We start from the raw sequence: 16,669 nt of genomic DNA on the forward strand, positions 1-16,669 counted from the left end.
ACAGTCAAGAGGTGCCTAAGGATACATGACAACTAAATATTACCTGGTATCCTGAATGGGATCCTGGAAGGGAAAAACACTAGTGGAGAAGCTAGAGAAATCTTAACAAGTGTGTTTAGTTCATAGGAATGCACCAGTGTTTGTTGTGACAAATGTACTGTAGCAATGTATCTTGGTGGCACCCTAGCAAGAAGTCACAAAGTTCCTTCTTGAGCCTTCCAATGCACAGATGGAAGAAGCCTGTTCTAGCTTTGGTCAGTTCTGAGGATTAGATTATTGACTTTTCATTCTGATTCATCCATTCAGTTAAGGCCCCCCATGCTAGGGCATTAAGATATATAAGTGAAGAAAATGAATGTGGTTTCTCCTTTCCAGGGGTGCCTGGAAAGTGCATCCCTGCCATGAGCAGACATCTATTTATTTCCATGTAATATTTACCTAGTGATCCTAGTTTTACCGGCTTTGATGCGACAATGTATATAGAAAATCTCTCTTGCTCAAAATGATTTTTGAATTTAGGAAAGCAATGAGCATGCCTCCCCTGGGCTTCCTCCAGACAAAAATGCCTTTTTTCCCTTCAATATATCCTCAAATACATATTTTTGGCTTCTCTTTAAATCCTGTTTGTCTTTCAGCCTTTCGATTTTCTTCTTAGGGGATGGAATTCAGAATAATTTTAAGCATTACTATTTACCCGTTCTACTCATTGTGTGACATACTTTCATGAACTGTTTTTTTTTTTTTTCAGTAAACCCCACAGTTGATATTATTACCTCATGTTACCAACGAATACAGTGGCCAAGGACATTAATTCATTCTGTGAATGTTTAGGAACTACTTTGTATCAGGCCTTCCTCAAAGGGATGGAGATAAACTAGTGAATAAGGCAGATTATGATCTTACCTATGGAGTTTGTTATTCTAGAGCAGGAGTTAACAAACTATGACCAATGGGCCAAACTCAGCACCTGCCATTTGTTTTTGTAAATAAAATTCTATTGGAACACAGCTGCACCCATTTGTTTACATATTATCAATGGCTCCTTTCCCCTGGGATTTCAGAATTGAGAAGTTGTGACAGAGACCCATATGGCCCACAAAGCCAAAAAAATTTACTAATTGGCCCTTTAAAGAAAGTTTGCTCCCCCGTGTTCTAGAAGTTTGAGGATGGGGCGAATGGTGGTTAGGCATTGAAGGAGAAAGAAAAAAAGTGAACTACAGAGTTCTGTATGTCAGATGGTGATGGATGCGATGGAGAGCAGTGAAGCAGCAAAGTGAGACAGGGAGTGCAGCAATGGGATATGCGGGTGTAGTGGTGTCATTTAGGATGGAAAGAGGGGGACTCTCTAAAATGGCTATTTGGGAGTAGAGACCTGAAGACATCCGGGGAATAGACTGGGAAGCTCAAAGACCAGAGACTCCCTAGGTTTGAGAAGAGAACATAAGACAGGAAATGAGGTCTGAGAAGACAGGGTCTGATAGGAAGTGGTACAGGGTCTTCAAGCCTTGGGGCATTTCACTATTTTGGCTCTTTCACTGGCTGTTGTGAGAGTCATGAGAAGATTGGGGAGTGAGGTCACAGGACCTCCAGTGATGCTCTGGTGGCTGCTTTGAGGACAGACCGAGGAAGGGCAAGGGCAGGCAGGACAGTAGGTAGGCTTCTGCAGGGATGCAGGCAGCAGGTAGAGGTGGCTCAAACCAGCCACGTAAGGAGCGAATGACAAAATAGAAACTGCAACCTCAGATCTGCCTCACTCCAGAGCCCATGCCTGTCAGATGTGGATTTTAACCACAGATCCTGATACTTTAAGACCGAGTCATGTAAGGCAGCACTTACCTGCAAAAGATCTCCCTTCCTCATGGATTTTCTATGTCCTTTCAGGAGAGTTGGGTAACTATAATAGATAAATCTGTAATAATAAGATAATTGGAGGGGCTGGTTAAATCCTGTAGGCAGTACTCATTAGCTCTTTGAATCAGAGCAGGGACACTCTTGAACATCTAATTAAAGCTGTGGAACACACTTTCCAGGAAAAAAGGAGGTCATATGTACAAATACACAATATTTTGCATACATTTTTAGGGTGTTTACAACCTCTGCCTTTAGGATTTAACGCTAAGAAATGATTCTTTTGGGGTTATCTAAATTATGGTACTGACTTTAAAGTTGAGAATTTGAGCTTCAGCAGGAAGGGAAGATGGTACTTCACTGGGCAAGTAGGGAGACATTTAGGCACGTGTGAACTTTAGGGCATCTTTCAAGTCACACGGAGCAATTCACCTCTAGGAAAGGAATATTTGGATCTGCTTGTGTCTCCTATTGTACTGAACAAAAAAGATAGGTTTCCTAATTATTTTCAAATCAGAAATTTATTAATGTTAGAAAATATTGTAGAATTTCTTTGGTACAAAAATCAAAACGAATGTCTCTGTTGAAATATTTTTAAAAAATTGAGTACAAAGTGATGTCACAGCTCATCTTGAGCATCACATGCCTTTGTTACATTTCTGCTCCCATTCATGTTTTGTAAATGAAGAAATTGGATTGTTATATAGGAAATCTAGATTCTTCTCCATTCACCGACTTAGCTGGAAACAGAAAAAAAGCTAATCAGGCCTAAATGATGAACTTTCTCCTTCCTCCTTTATTACCTGACTGAAATTGCACAGCAATGTTTGGCTTCTTCACTAGCAGACCAGGCTAGTTTATTACCCTGGTGTGTATCTGGATTAGAAAGATCCAGATTGCAATTCTGTTTCCTTAGACAGTGCTTTTTATCTGACCCAATCCTAGCACTTCTTAGCTAGAAGCAAAGATGTTTTTCTGGTTGTTGGATTTCTTTGATAAAGAGATTTGAGAAAGAAAAAAGCAGAATAATAGGATATTTCCTGGAGGCACATATAGATACCATCTCATTTCCATGTGTCTTAAGAACAAGGGAATTTTTTGTTGTTGTTGGTACTATTCTGTAACATACCTAACCTATTTGACACTTGGAGTGGATCAGTTTTTTTAACACCACCTTTTTTCTGTATGACAAAATTATTTTCAGTAATTACCATGAAGTAGAATTAGAGATCTATAGCTTTCATCCATAAGGATGGTGCATAAAGCATTACCTCTAAGTGGCCTTGTGTCCAGCTGTTGGTTTAGAATACTATCTGATTGCCTGATGCTGATCACAATATAACACAATTCTGCCTCAAGGATGTTGCCACATTTGCCTCTAGGAATCTGTCATACAAGTAGTTTGGTCAGCACTAAAAAGAAAGGACTTTGTTAAGCCCCTAGACTAAACTTATGAAGAGTTTTGTATGTGCGTGCTATTGAATATTTATTTAATACATGTGTATAGGTGTGGCATAATTTGATCGGAGATATGCTTTCAATTATCATTTGGTAATGAGGCTGTGGGGGAGTAGATGTCGTTCACCTTGGCCTTAACCTTTTGTGTCCACTATTTCTAATAACAAGAACTGGAGAGTGTTCATAACAAGAACTGGAGAGTGTTCCCAAACAAGTCAATTCACAAACTTTGGGTTTTCAATGGTCATCCTTTGTTTCCATGTTTCCTTGGCTGCTTCTGTAAACCCAGTTTGTATATGTGTAGTCTTCTACTTTAAAACCTCTAAAATATTTAGCTGAATAAGTCATAAAGTGACTTACCTTTTATGAGAAACAAGGTCAATCTTATAATTTCATCAGTTTTCCAGAGCAAGTTAGTGAAGCCTTTATCAATGGGAATGAACTCCAAAGATATAAGACTTTCAGTTCAACAAAAATAAGAGACCTTCAGCAATTTAGAAGCATTAAAAGAAGATAACAGAAAATATCTTACCTATAATATTTCAAAATAAAGCTATGAAGACTTCCTATTCCTTTAATTTAGGATGTATATGAATACTTTTGTAAGAAATTATTAGTTTGAATACGTGAGCTGGGCAACAGAAATATGTGGAAAACGCTAGGTGGCGCTAGAGGACTGTAATAATTGACCACAATTAGCGTCCTTTACAAGTCCCACCATTGTCAGAATCAAGGAGAGTGTGAAATTTTACATTAAAAGTGACGCAAAATGATCAGATTTTTTTCTCTTCCGACTATGGCTTCACTCACTAAAAGTCTAAGTGCAGTTTTGTCATGAGTGAAATAGAGTTTTTACAGTGCTCACTGGGCAATAACTTTTCAAAACAAATTATACTGGAGAAACAACATCCCTTTGTTTTGGATACTCCCATTTTCAAATGTTAATCCTCAAAGTCATGGTCTTAGTTTGGTTAAGAGTAATAAACTCTTTATAATCCACGTGAAAATGTATTTGATAGTAACCTCTCTAGTGACTGACAGTTTCTTTATTTTGTGCAAGCTCCCCCCCCCCCCTTTTTAATTTAAAGGGTCACTGTAAATCTTGGAGCATAGCAGAGCACATGATAAAAGGTGAAGGCTGTTCCTTCACCCTCCATTTGCTCACATTGTAAAAAAGAATGAAAAATGTCTGCTGCATAAGCTGATCTTTTTCATGTTTCATCTTTGCTCTTCAACAGGAAAATCCACTTTATAATTATTCCATTGAGGCTTGTTTTTGTCCATTTTCATTGAAAGGTATCCACTTTCTGGTAGTCTGTTAAGATTTGGCAAAAGAGAAAATAGTATGTAGGGTTAATTATCATTACATTTCTATTCTGTTTTTGAAAATGATATAAGAAAGCATATTTCTAGTTTCTCAACTAGTTATTTGTCAAATTCCTCCACAATATCTGGAAAGGTTCTATCATTAACTGATTCTGAAACCTTAAGACACAAATTAGAAGTAGTAAGCTTGAGATTTAAAATACAAAAATACATAGTCTAAAGATAATTTTTCACAAAATTAATGTGTCTAATATAGTTCATCCTATTTTGAATTATAGAAGCTAAAATCCAAAATCTCTACATTGCAGATTCACAATTTCCCATGAGAACAACCAAAAAAGCATTTAAGGTCATATAAAACGAGTCAATAACTAATATACAGTTAAATTTCAGTTATCCTGATTTCATGTTTGTCAAAGATAATTTTGTTTTATTTTTTAAAAAGATTTTATTTTATTTTTTTATTTTATAAATTTATTTTTATTGGTGTTCAATTTGCCAACATATAGAATAACACCCAGTGCTCATCCCGTCAAGTGCCCACCTCAGTGCCCATCATCCAGTCACCCCCACACCCTGCCCACCTCCCTTCTACCACCCCTAGTTCGTTTCCCAGAGTTAGGAGTCTTTCATGTAAGATTTTATTTATTTTAGAGAAAGAGCATGAGCAGGAGGAAGGGCAGAGGGAGAGCGAGAGAGAGAACCTCAAGCAGACTCCAAGTTGAGTGTGGATCCTGACACATGGCTCTATCTAATGGTTCTGAGATTACAACCTAAACCAAAATCAAGAATTGGATGCTTAACCAACTGAGCCACCCAGCCGCCCCATGTCAAAGATTATTTTAAAAATTAAAGCACTTTGGTTTTATATACAACTCCTCTGAATATCTCAATATAACCTCAAGTTTTGAGACAGAAGGCACCGTGGGTGGGCACTTGGGATGCTGAGTGAACTACTTGGCTGCCTTAACTAGTTGGTTCTTCTTCTTAGAGAATATACTTCTTTTATAGTATCATGTGTTGCCATGTAACTCTCCTTCCTTAGTTTTTTTACTTAGAGCCCATGACCAAAAGTAAAGAAGATAGAATTGCCTGATTTTTATTATTAACCTTGAGAGATGTCATGCTGTTGGGATACCAGTTACTAAATTATTCACTCAGATCTCTTATGATGCCTCAGTGACCAAAGAGGGTTAAGAAACCTTTCAAAATTCACAAGAGTTTCCATACTGAGGAAGTAAACAGAATATCTTTTTAAATATATCTGAGGTGTGGAGTTCATATAGGCTCAGAAAGCACTTGCTTAGTCAACTATTCTTTGTTTTGTTCTTTTAAGATCAGAAATCTGAGAGGAAGGTCTTATGGTAGAAAGAAGTCCACTCCAAAGAGGAAAGTAATGTATTTCCAGAGAATATTTTTATCTTGATTTTCAGGAACTCAAACTTGTAAACTATTACCGTGGGAGTCAATGGTTGTCCTACAAAGCTTTTGAGATGTAAAGGGATTGAAAACAGAGTTGTTTGAGAATGGTGCACTGTGTTTTGCCTAAACTTTGTTAAATTAAATGATCAAACCAATTAGACTAGTAGTTCATATGTTATTAAGGGGGAAAAGAGTAGAGCCTTTAGGTCTAAAGTTTCATTGAAAACAAATTCAGCCAAACCTCATCAATTCTAAGTGAAGATGTTGGAAAACAGCTTTGAATTTGGTTTTGAGTGGTTTTATATTTTTATACAGCAAGCAACTATGAAGGAAACAGGAAAGGGCTGGGTTCTGGAGTCAGAGATTTAGGTTCCAATGTACTGGTATAGCCTTGAGCAGGTAAACCTCTTTAAGACTATTTTACCTTAGGAGTGCCTGGGTAGCTCAGTTGATTGAGCCTCTGCCTTCAGCTTAGGTCACGACTGCAGGGTCCTGGGATTGATCCTGGCATTGGGTTCCTTGCTCAGCTGGGAGTCTGCTTATTCCTCTCCCTTCTTCTGCCCTTTTCCTCCACCCCACTCCTGCTCTCTTTCACTCAAAGAAATGAACAAGATCTTTTTTAAAAAGACTGTCATCATAGTCTTATAAAAAGTATACTATCCATATCCTATGGCTCTTGAGAGTATTAAAGAAGATACTGTATGATGAATGAAATAACTGTACTGTAAAGTCCTTTTCATCTATCCATCCGTCCCTTCATCATTTATTTATCCATTTTCTCATATATTAATCTTTCATTAAATAGCCTCATGGGTGGTGATATTTTGTTCCTCATCTCATTTTTCCTTAGTCCTAAAAGTGTTATTTGATGGATAGAATAATCAGAAAACTAAAAATATTAAGCTTGGTCCAAGATATATTTTTTTAAGATTTTATTTATTTATTCATGAGAGATGGACAGAGAGAGAGAGAGACAGAGGCAGAGACACAGGCAGAGGGAGAAGCAGACTCTATGCCGGGAGCCCGACATGGGGGACTCGACGTGGGACTCGATTCCCGGTCTCCAGGATCAGGCCCTGGGCAGAAGGTGGCGCTAAACCGTTGAGCCACCCGGGCTGCCCTAAGGTATTTTTTTAAAAAATGGAATGTATATAAAAGTAGAATTTTTGAATCCAATAGATAATATGAAATGTCATGATGTTGAGGTATAGATGATAAGCCTAAAATCTGGAGTAACTATACATTAAAAATAAAGGACCAAAAGTTGAGATTAGGATTCTTTCTTGATTAGTTTCTGGGAGGAGAAAAGCCCTTGGGTTGGAGGAAGAATTTCCAGACAAGGATAATATTACAATTAAAATGACATGTAAAAATAAATGTCCTCGTTTCAGGAAATGGTCAATAAACTGTCTTAACTAAAGCAGAGGATTATATAAGGAAATACTAAAAGATACATTTTTGTAGGACCATTTCATGAAGGTCCTTAAAGTTCAAAGCGAAAAGTAGAAATTTGACCTATAATTAAAATTATAATTGGAAGAGCTAGATAAAGGAGTAGAGAATGTCATTAGATAAATATTTATTAGTTCATCATGTGTTTTCAAATACTATTGGTGCAGAATTGTATAACTCACTGAAGGGGGTTTTGCAGATATAAAAGGAGATATTGATTCTCACAACTAAGGTCTTCCAAATTAGTTAGAAAGAAGATAGAAACATAGTAAGCATCACTGAGGCCAAAATATGATGAAATGCCAATATGAGTACACTGGTGCTAGATGATACAGAGACTCAAGTTGAAGGAAATTAAAAAGGGGTGAAAGAACATACTGGAAGACTGGTCTATGCTCATTGTGTACCACTCATGTTTTTTATATTTCTTTCTTGAATTTGCTCCATTCAGCTTTCCCCATATTCACCTACTGAATATCCTCTTGTTAAGGTCACCAAAGACTTGCTTAGTTCTAAATTCAGTTGCCATTTACAGTCTTACCTGACTTATCAAGGTGTTAGATTGAGTCGCCTCCTCTTCCTTCCTGGCTTCCTCTAATACCAGTGAGTACTCCTTCTTAGCTGGTAGTCTGGTTTTCTGGGTCCACCCCACTCCTGACCTCTCAACAATGATATGCTTAAGTCCTTTTTCCTTCATCTACTCTGATTCCCTTGACAGTCTCATGTTATTAAATACCTTCTATGTGCTGATAATGCCTAAGTAATATCTAATTTTATATTTTCATCCCAACCATTTCCCATAAATTCTTGACTCCTAATACTAATGTATTTACATGGATGCCTAGCATACATCTCAAACTTAACATGGCACATTTCAGACTCTGCTGTTCATTCCTCCTCTCCCTCTGCCTCTCTTCTTCCCTCAGTCTTCCTCATAATCTGAGTACTGGGGGCAAAGACCTTGGAAAGTGTCTTTCACATTCCACATTCAATCCATCAGCAAATTATGTCATCTCTCCCTTCAGAATACATTCAGAATTGGTTTATTTCTCACCACTTCTACCATAAATCCATGTCACCAAACCATTACTGCCTCTTGCTTGGATGCTTCCAACAATTCCTAACTACTCTTCCTGCTTCTGCTCTGTTCCCACTTTAAACTGCTTTTGAGATAGTATCTAGAATAATCCTGTTAAAATATGAGTCAGACATGTTACTCTTTTGCTCAAATTAAGGGCGTCCTGTAAGGACTTATGAAGCCAGGCCATCCCAGTGCCCTTCAGATGCTACTCCTTCTGTTACCTCTGATCGTATTTCCTTGTCCTCTCTTCCTGCTCACTCCTTTCCAGGCACATTGGGACTCTTGTTGTTACTAATACATGAGGTGTACGCCTGTCTCAGCTTTTTCCACTTGTCATTCCTGCCTGCATAGCTTTTACTCCAAATATCCACATGGCTTATTCTATTACCTTCTCAGTCTTTACTCAGTTGTCATCTTCTCATGAGGCTTTGACTTTAATTGCTACCACATGAGGTTCACATGCACCCTGTGAAATAGGGCTTTTACATTCCTATCTATCACTTTCTAAAGTGAGGTTTCTCAAAGCATATCCTTCTGACAGTGTTTATCAGGATCATTTGGATGCTTGTGAAAATGCATCCTTTTCAGGATCAAAGCTTAGGCCAATAAATTGTAATAGAAAGTGGGGGGGGGGCTGGTAATGTGCATTTTAATAAATCCCCTAGGTGAAAATTAAGCAAACTGAGATTTGGAAACTATTGTCTTAGGGTACTCTAGACAGTTACTAGCTGTAGTATTGCTTGGGGATGGGACAGAGGAAAGAAGGTAACATAAAGAAGGCTGTAGGTATGGATATAGCATTCTACCACAGATTTGACCAGAGACACTTTAAGTTTCTGTTTTGCAAAAAAAAAAAAAAAAAAAAAAAGTTTCTGTTTTGCTTGTAATGTTTCTGAGTGGGGGCTCTCTTGAAGAAATAGTTTCTTATTTTATTTATTTATTTGTTTGTTTGTTTATTTATTTATTTAAAGATTTTATTTATTTATTCATAAGAGACACACACACAGAGAGGCAGAGACACAGGCAGAGAGAGAAGCAGGCTCCATGCAGGGAGCCCGACATGGGACTTGATCATGGGTCTCCAGGATCATGCCCTGGGCTGAAGGCAGCGCCAAACCGCTGAGCCACCGGGCTTTCCTTTATTTATTTTTTTAAAGATTTTATTTATTCATGAGAGTCAGAGAGAGAGGCAGAGACATAGACAGAGGAGGAAGCAGGCTCCCTCAAGGAGTCTGATGTGGGACTTGATCCCAGGATACCGGGATCATGACCTGAGCCAAAGACAGATGCTCAACCACTGAGCCACCCTGGTGCCCCAAGAAACAGTTTACTGGAAAAAAATACACAAAAATAGCCCTGCTGTGGACATCAGAAGATAAAAGATGTGTGTATACATAAGGGAGTGATAGGGCAAATATGTTATTTAAAAAATAATCTGGAGGTAGTATGAAGAATTGATCCATGCATCAGGCAAACATTTATTGAGAATCTATTATGTGCGGTATGTACATAGCTGAATAAGACATAGTCCCTACCATTATGGTGCTTACAGTAATGATATTAATTGAGGAAGATTGTAGCCAGGAAAATCAGTTAGAAGGTAGCTGTCCAGATATGAGATGATGAAGACGTGGTGTACAGTGGCAAGGAGGTAGATGCAAGGGATATTTTGAAGGATGACTTGGCAAGATGGTGTGCCTGACTAGTCCGCAAGACACATACAAAAACAATGAGAGCTAATTCTAAGCTTTAAAGGCAGTGTACAGAAAGAATTTGGGTGCTACTAATAAAATAAGGTTAACTGTGAGTAGGAACGTGTGTCTGTGTTAGGGGTGTTGTTGTTGGGGGTATTGATGAGCTCATTTTTAAAAGATTTTTTTATTTATTTTAGAGAGAGAGAGTGTGTGTGTGTGTGTGCAGGGGGAGGGACAGAGGGGGAGGAAGAGAGTCCCAAGCTGACTCTACACTGAGCCCAGAGCCTAATGAAGGACTCTTATCTCACGACCCTAAGATCACTAGTTAAGCTGAAACCAAGATCTGGACCCTTTACCAACTATGCCACCCAACTGCCCCATGGTGAGTTCATCCTTAAATATTGTTATGTCAGACAATAGTAGGATATTTGAATGAAGATGCCTTCTGGTAGCTGAAGATATTAGAGTGCGATTTAGGTCAAGGGGAAGGACTTGAAAGGCAGCACACTGACAAGCTGGGGAAAGCTGGTAGGAATAGCTAGCACCGGAGACAAGAAAGAACTGCCAAAGACATAGGAAAGAAACCCAGAAAGGATACTTCTATAGAAAATTGATATGAAAATTGAGAAGACCACTGAATCCAGTGAAATGTAGACTACAGGTTACTTTAGGATCCTGTCAATGCAGGGAGGGAGACACAATTCAGGGATGTTTAGTGAGACCTCAAAGTTCATGAAACAAGAGCCATTGGTATTTATCACATCAGGAGTTTAACTGTGACAGGAAAAAGTGCTAGTGTTTTTCCTTGACCAAAGGTCTCACAGTTCTACTTTCTGTTAAAAAGATTCATTCAGAAACCCAGAGTCCTAAGGCCTAGTATCCTGTTTTTCTATGGTTAATCCTATTTCCCAGGTCCAGAATTGGTAATGTTATGATGATGGTGTTCATGTTCCTTTCCTGAACCCTCCTCTCTCCATCCTCTGTCTTATTTCACCTGGTCCAAAAGCAGAGGGAATAAAGCAGAGTCTGATTATAATACATCTTTGAGTAAGAAACTAATTAAGGGGTGGAATAACTGAAATGTGAGCTAGGATCTGGGATGTGCTTCTGCAAGATGAAACTAGAATTTAGGGATATCCAGGGACTTTTGGTACCAAGATATTCTTGGCTCTGGAAGTGAGGGGGTTAATGAGTCAGCGACGGAGTAACACATTCAGATCAGATTATTCAGTCAGCCTCTGATTCTGAGAAGACTCTGTTTTTTTTTTTAAATGATTTTATTTGTTTATTTGACAGAGAAAGAGAGAGAGCACAAGCAGGGGGAGCAGCAGTAGGCAGAGGGAGAGGGAGAAGCAGGCTCCCCGGTGAACAGAGAACCTGACATGGGGCTCCATCCCAGGACCCTGGGATCATGACCTGAGCTAAAGGCAGACACTTAACTGACTGAGCCAGCCAGGAGCCCCTCTAAGACTCTTTGAGTGTGTTTGGGATGAAGGAGCTTATGCCTTCTGGCCTAAGCCTTCCATACTGGTCCTGTTTCTTTTGCTAATTTCACTGGGCTGAGGTTTGCCTCAGAACTTTTTCCAATTATGCACTGTTTATGTACTTCATAGAGGAAGACTTGTTATTCCACAGTTTCTGATATGCTTTCTTTTAAGAGGTGCACTAGGCTGTTCTCTGGGCACTGTGCTTTCCAAGTGTGGCTGAGCATTGAACTTAATCTACTCCAAGGCAAGGTAGGGGGTACAAAACTGAATGACATAGTCCAGGTGAGAAGACAAATGTATAAACAACATGATGTAGTTGATTTAATAATATGTTTCAGTGTGCAAATCTCTAAGATAAGCAAAGAGGATGGGAGGCAGTCTCTGAGCAGAGATTTGTGGGAAGATTAGGGGTTCATCTAGAGGTTGGAGTCAGAGGATTCAAACAGAGAAGAAGGTTCAGAGGCTCCAAGTTGAGACATAAAGTTGTGTGTTGGAAGCTCTAAAGATCTTCTAACTGATGAATGGGAATTACACAGTTGAGTGGGGGGCAGGAGGCAGGAGATAAGGGTGAAGGAGTGGTTAGAGGTCAGTTCAAAGTAGTCTTGTGCTGGGCTAAGAAATTTGACTTGAATCTGTAAGCAGTGGGAGGGCTGTGAAGAGATTTAAACAGTGTGTGATGTGGACACATTTTTGTTTTAGCTCTGTCTTCCAGGGGCACTAAGGAGGACATATGTATGGAGGTAGAAGCAGAAAAGGGTGAAGAGGTTAGTTAGAAGACCATTGCCATAGACAAGGTGGCTGACGGTATGAGCCTCAGTCAGTAGCAGGAACAGAGGAGATGAGAGATGATCACGCGAAAAGTTGAGAGGTGTTAGTAATTTTATTTTTGTTGTATAGGAAAAAAAGAGAGCGTAAGAGAATCTGATACTTTTGTTTTCCAGTATGAGAGTAGTGTCACTAATTAGTCAATTTTGGCTACAAAACAAATAACCCCAATATTTTGATAGTTAAAGCAATAGACATTTATTGCTCACTTTTGGATCTGTGGGACTGCAAGTCAGTTTTGGTGGCTATGCTCTAGACCACAGGTCAGGTTCTGATCTGCTCCATGTGGTTTTTCATTTAGGAAACCATGCTGAAGGATACAGTTTCTACTTGGTGTGTGCTTTTCTCCTACTAACTAGAGGAATAAGTTGAAAACATGCTCTAACTCTTGAAGACTCTGATTAGGATTGAAAGGAATCCTGAAGAAGGATTTCCTAGGAAGTAAGGAGAGGAAAGAAAGAAGGAGGAAGGAAGGAAAGAAGGGAGAAAGAAAGAAAGAAATTTGGTCTATTAAGGAGGAGAACTTGCTCATTCCACCATGAAGTCACTTGACAAAGGGCATAGGCTTAATCCTGTTACAAGTAGAGGACTCCAGAATCTGTCACACGAATTAGCAGATTATGTAATATGTAATGTAATGGTAATAATGTATTCAGCTTTAGACGTGTTAATTCTAAACACCTCTAGGACATCTAAGTAGATGTAGAGACAATAGTATAGTTGGGTTAAAAAATATCAGAGCTAGATTTCTGAACTAGTTTGTCATTGTGTGTGAGTAGTAAATACAATCATGGGAATAGACAGGATTGCCTGGTCAGAGTGAAAAGAGAAAGGTACTGATACAGCCCTCAGAAGTGCCAGTGTTTAATGTACGCAGATGAGCATGTGGAAAATATAAGAAGAAATGGTTAGAGGATTAGTCGAAAGATCTGGAGAGGGAATAGTAATACTGAAGCTGAAAGAGAGTTACAAGAAGGAGAAAGTGGTAATCAATGGGCCAGTGACTCTTAGATTTGTTTGAAGTCAGCTTTGTAGGAGAATGAGTGTGAGGAAGGAGATCTTCTTATCTAATGTGAGAAGTTTCCTCTCTTTTCTTTTCTTTTTTTTTTAAAGATTTTATTTATTTGAGAGAGAGAGAGCGAGAGCGAGTGAGAGAGAGAGAGAGAGAGAGAGAGCACAAGAAGGGGGAGGGTCAGAGGTAGAAATAGACTCCCAGAGATGTGGGGCTCTATTCTGGGACCTTGGGGCTCAGAACCTGAGCCATCCAGGAGCCCTGAGAAGTTTCCTTTCAAGACTAAATTGCAAATTGATGCTCCCAGAATCACTAGGGAAACAGTGGGGTAAGGCAACTAAAACTCAGGGCACAGTTCCTGGCATGTGTCTAGCACTCCCTAAATGGGTAGCCATTATTATTCTATAGAAATCTGGGGACCTTTGAGAAACTACCCCCTAGTTTAATATAGAATTTGATATTACACCATTTTGCTTTGAGTTTTATCCAAAGTATTTTATTATTAGAGCTAGAAGAAGCAGAAAAACGTAAGGTTATATGATTCTTATGGCATCGCCCTTGAAGTTAATTGTGGTGAAATTAGTGGTGTAGTTGTTTTCATTAATCTGATGTTAAAAAGGGGAAATACGGGGTGTCACTGCATCCCTGTGAAAGCTCTTATTTAAAAGATGTCTAATCCAAGACATTCTTATCATTATATTTGTTGAAGCAGCCATTTGCTCCTTGCCTGTATAAATCATATAGTTTTCATATCGCCAAATCAGGATAAAAACTGGAAGATGGGTGTGTCAAAGTAGCCATGGACTTTAGATTATGGAAATAAAATATGCATTTGCAGACTCATTTTAAGCATCGAGGCAACTACAGGGCTTGCAGTCTTTGTCCTTGTAATTTCTTCTACCTGTATGTGGTTCAGAGCCCCAGTGTTCTTTCTGGCTGAAAGCATAGACTGTGTTTTACTTTGTTAACAGAACATTGGTTATCAAGTTCTTTGTCTTTAATGATTCTGCTTCAGGGAACTGTCAATTAATAATCCCTGGAGGGACCACCATGAAGAATTTTTGTAATTAGATTATAATGCAAAGGTTTGCTGAGTCATGATATTTTTTAAAATTTTAGTTATGATTTTTGGGCAATGACCCCAATCTTCCCATCTTTTACATTCAACTGCCTTTTTAATGCCGACTTTCTTCAATTTCTCTTATTGTGCTCATTCTCTTTTTAAAGTTTGTGAGTATAATTAAAACTACCCTACCTTTGAGAACCCTCTGTTCTCACCTAGCAGAATAAATGAAATATGGATACAAAGACTGAGCATATAAATTACCTCTAAAAAAGAAAATGCCTTCTACATAAAGCTTTTTGATTCTCTTTAATTTTTTTTATTCTACGGCTTGACGGCTATTTTTTCTCTCTAGTCCAGTGATCTTGTTATTAAAGCATTCTTGTAAAGGTAATTTAGCACACATGCCTCATAGTTATTAACCAAGTTCTACTACATTCAAATACCAAATCACTTTGCAAATGATCCTTCCTTCCTCTAGCAAAATAGCTTGGGGTGTGGGAGGACCAGGGAGTTTCTTAGTTGTCCTGAGTGACATTTAAAAATTCTACAAAAGTAGTGAAAATGGCTATGGGTCTTTTAAACAAATATTCATAACTCTGATAAGGATGCCATTCTGAGTGTACATTCTCATAAATCAATGACATTATAAACATGTGCAAACAATTTATTTGAAAAAAATTATATAATTAATACAATAGAGTCAACCCTTGACCTAGAAGAAAGAGGGTGGGGCACAGAAGAAATGCACAATAAGGCCTCAAACCCACAAACACACTTGCCTAAAATCTTTGCAATGAAGTGAACAAAATATATTCTTTTAAATTGTTAATATTTTTGAAAATCACAATACAGTATACAGTTGTCATTTGTGAAGTTTTAAAAGCCAGAGATAACTTTACACTTACTTAATCATAAAAAAACAGAATAAAGGCATTTTACACATCACCTTCATTATATAGGGGAGGAGACTGAGGCCAGAGGAATCTTCAGGCTTTTGTCCAAGGTCATCAACATGCAAATACCAGGCTATACTGAGGTCAAGGCAGAAGGATAATGCATGCCTTATAAGTTTTATTGTCACTGTTAGGGAAAAAATAGGTACAATGCAGTTACTATGTACAAAGTGATATAATTTGGCCTGAAGCTTAGGCAAGACCACAGCTGGGTGCTTCATAACAACTGTTTTCTGTTTTTATTTGGATTTTGGGTAAAAGATAATGATATTTATGCATTTTAAAGATAGGTTCATTATAGGACAGAGTTTTGTAGAACTCAAAGTTCTTTCTCTCTTTTCCCCAGCCCCCAAATAATTCAAACTTTCAACTTCTGCCCTTTCTTTCCCATTCAGAAAAAGAGTCATACAAGTGAACCAAACCAGATCAACCAAAACAACTAGTTACCGTTAACAGAATTATCAGTATATTTCAGATGAATTTGAATTTTTAATTTCTTCTGGTTTTAATTATCAGGAAAATTATTTAAAATCACTGTTTCCTTTTGTTAGCTCATTTTAATTCTTTTAAAAGATATATTTCTTGGAGAAGAAGATGTTCATTTCAGATTGGATCATGTGGACTTGGGAAAAGCAGAGGGCGGAGGATTGTGTTTTACCATGATTATAATTGACACTGAGTTTATACGTGTATTTAGTTGTGTCACACATAAAATTTAGAGAATGACTTCCAAAAGGATTCTCAACATAAACTTTTCAGAATAATATCTGAAAAAATTGGCACAAATACTATACTACTTAAGGACACGTTTTTGTTCTATCCTGGTAAGGCTGATTGTGGATGTATTCTAAGAGAGCATTTTAGAGCAGGGTAATACTTTAAGCAGAAGAGTAAATAAAAATCATGTCCTTATTGTTTTTACTTCTCTTCTTTTTTCTGATAGGAGGGAAGGAGGGTGAATGAGCCATCCTTGTCTCCCATGGCCTCCCCCCCCCTCCAATGTTATGTCATTAAAATTGGAGAGGGTTAGCAGAAACAATGGTAA

At 38.2% G+C, this 16,669-nt stretch overlaps 1 protein-coding gene across 2 annotated transcripts in view; it reads left to right on the forward strand.

The window, feature by feature from the left end:
* The window catches only part of NXPH1 (neurexophilin 1), a 433,511-nt gene that overhangs the window by 121,200 nt on the left and 295,642 nt on the right, over positions 1 to 16,669 (forward strand). For both annotated transcript variants that reach the window (XR_005369459.1, XM_038556945.1), the window contains exon 11: positions 16,568 to 16,665. The gene's annotated coding sequence lies outside the window, so the exon portion shown is untranslated. The remainder of the gene's footprint in view (positions 1 to 16,567; positions 16,666 to 16,669) is intronic.

The sequence above is a fragment of the Canis lupus genome, chromosome 14 (genome assembly GCF_011100685.1).
Source record: "Canis lupus familiaris isolate Mischka breed German Shepherd chromosome 14, alternate assembly UU_Cfam_GSD_1.0, whole genome shotgun sequence".
NCBI classification, from domain to species: domain Eukaryota; kingdom Metazoa; phylum Chordata; class Mammalia; order Carnivora; family Canidae; genus Canis; species Canis lupus.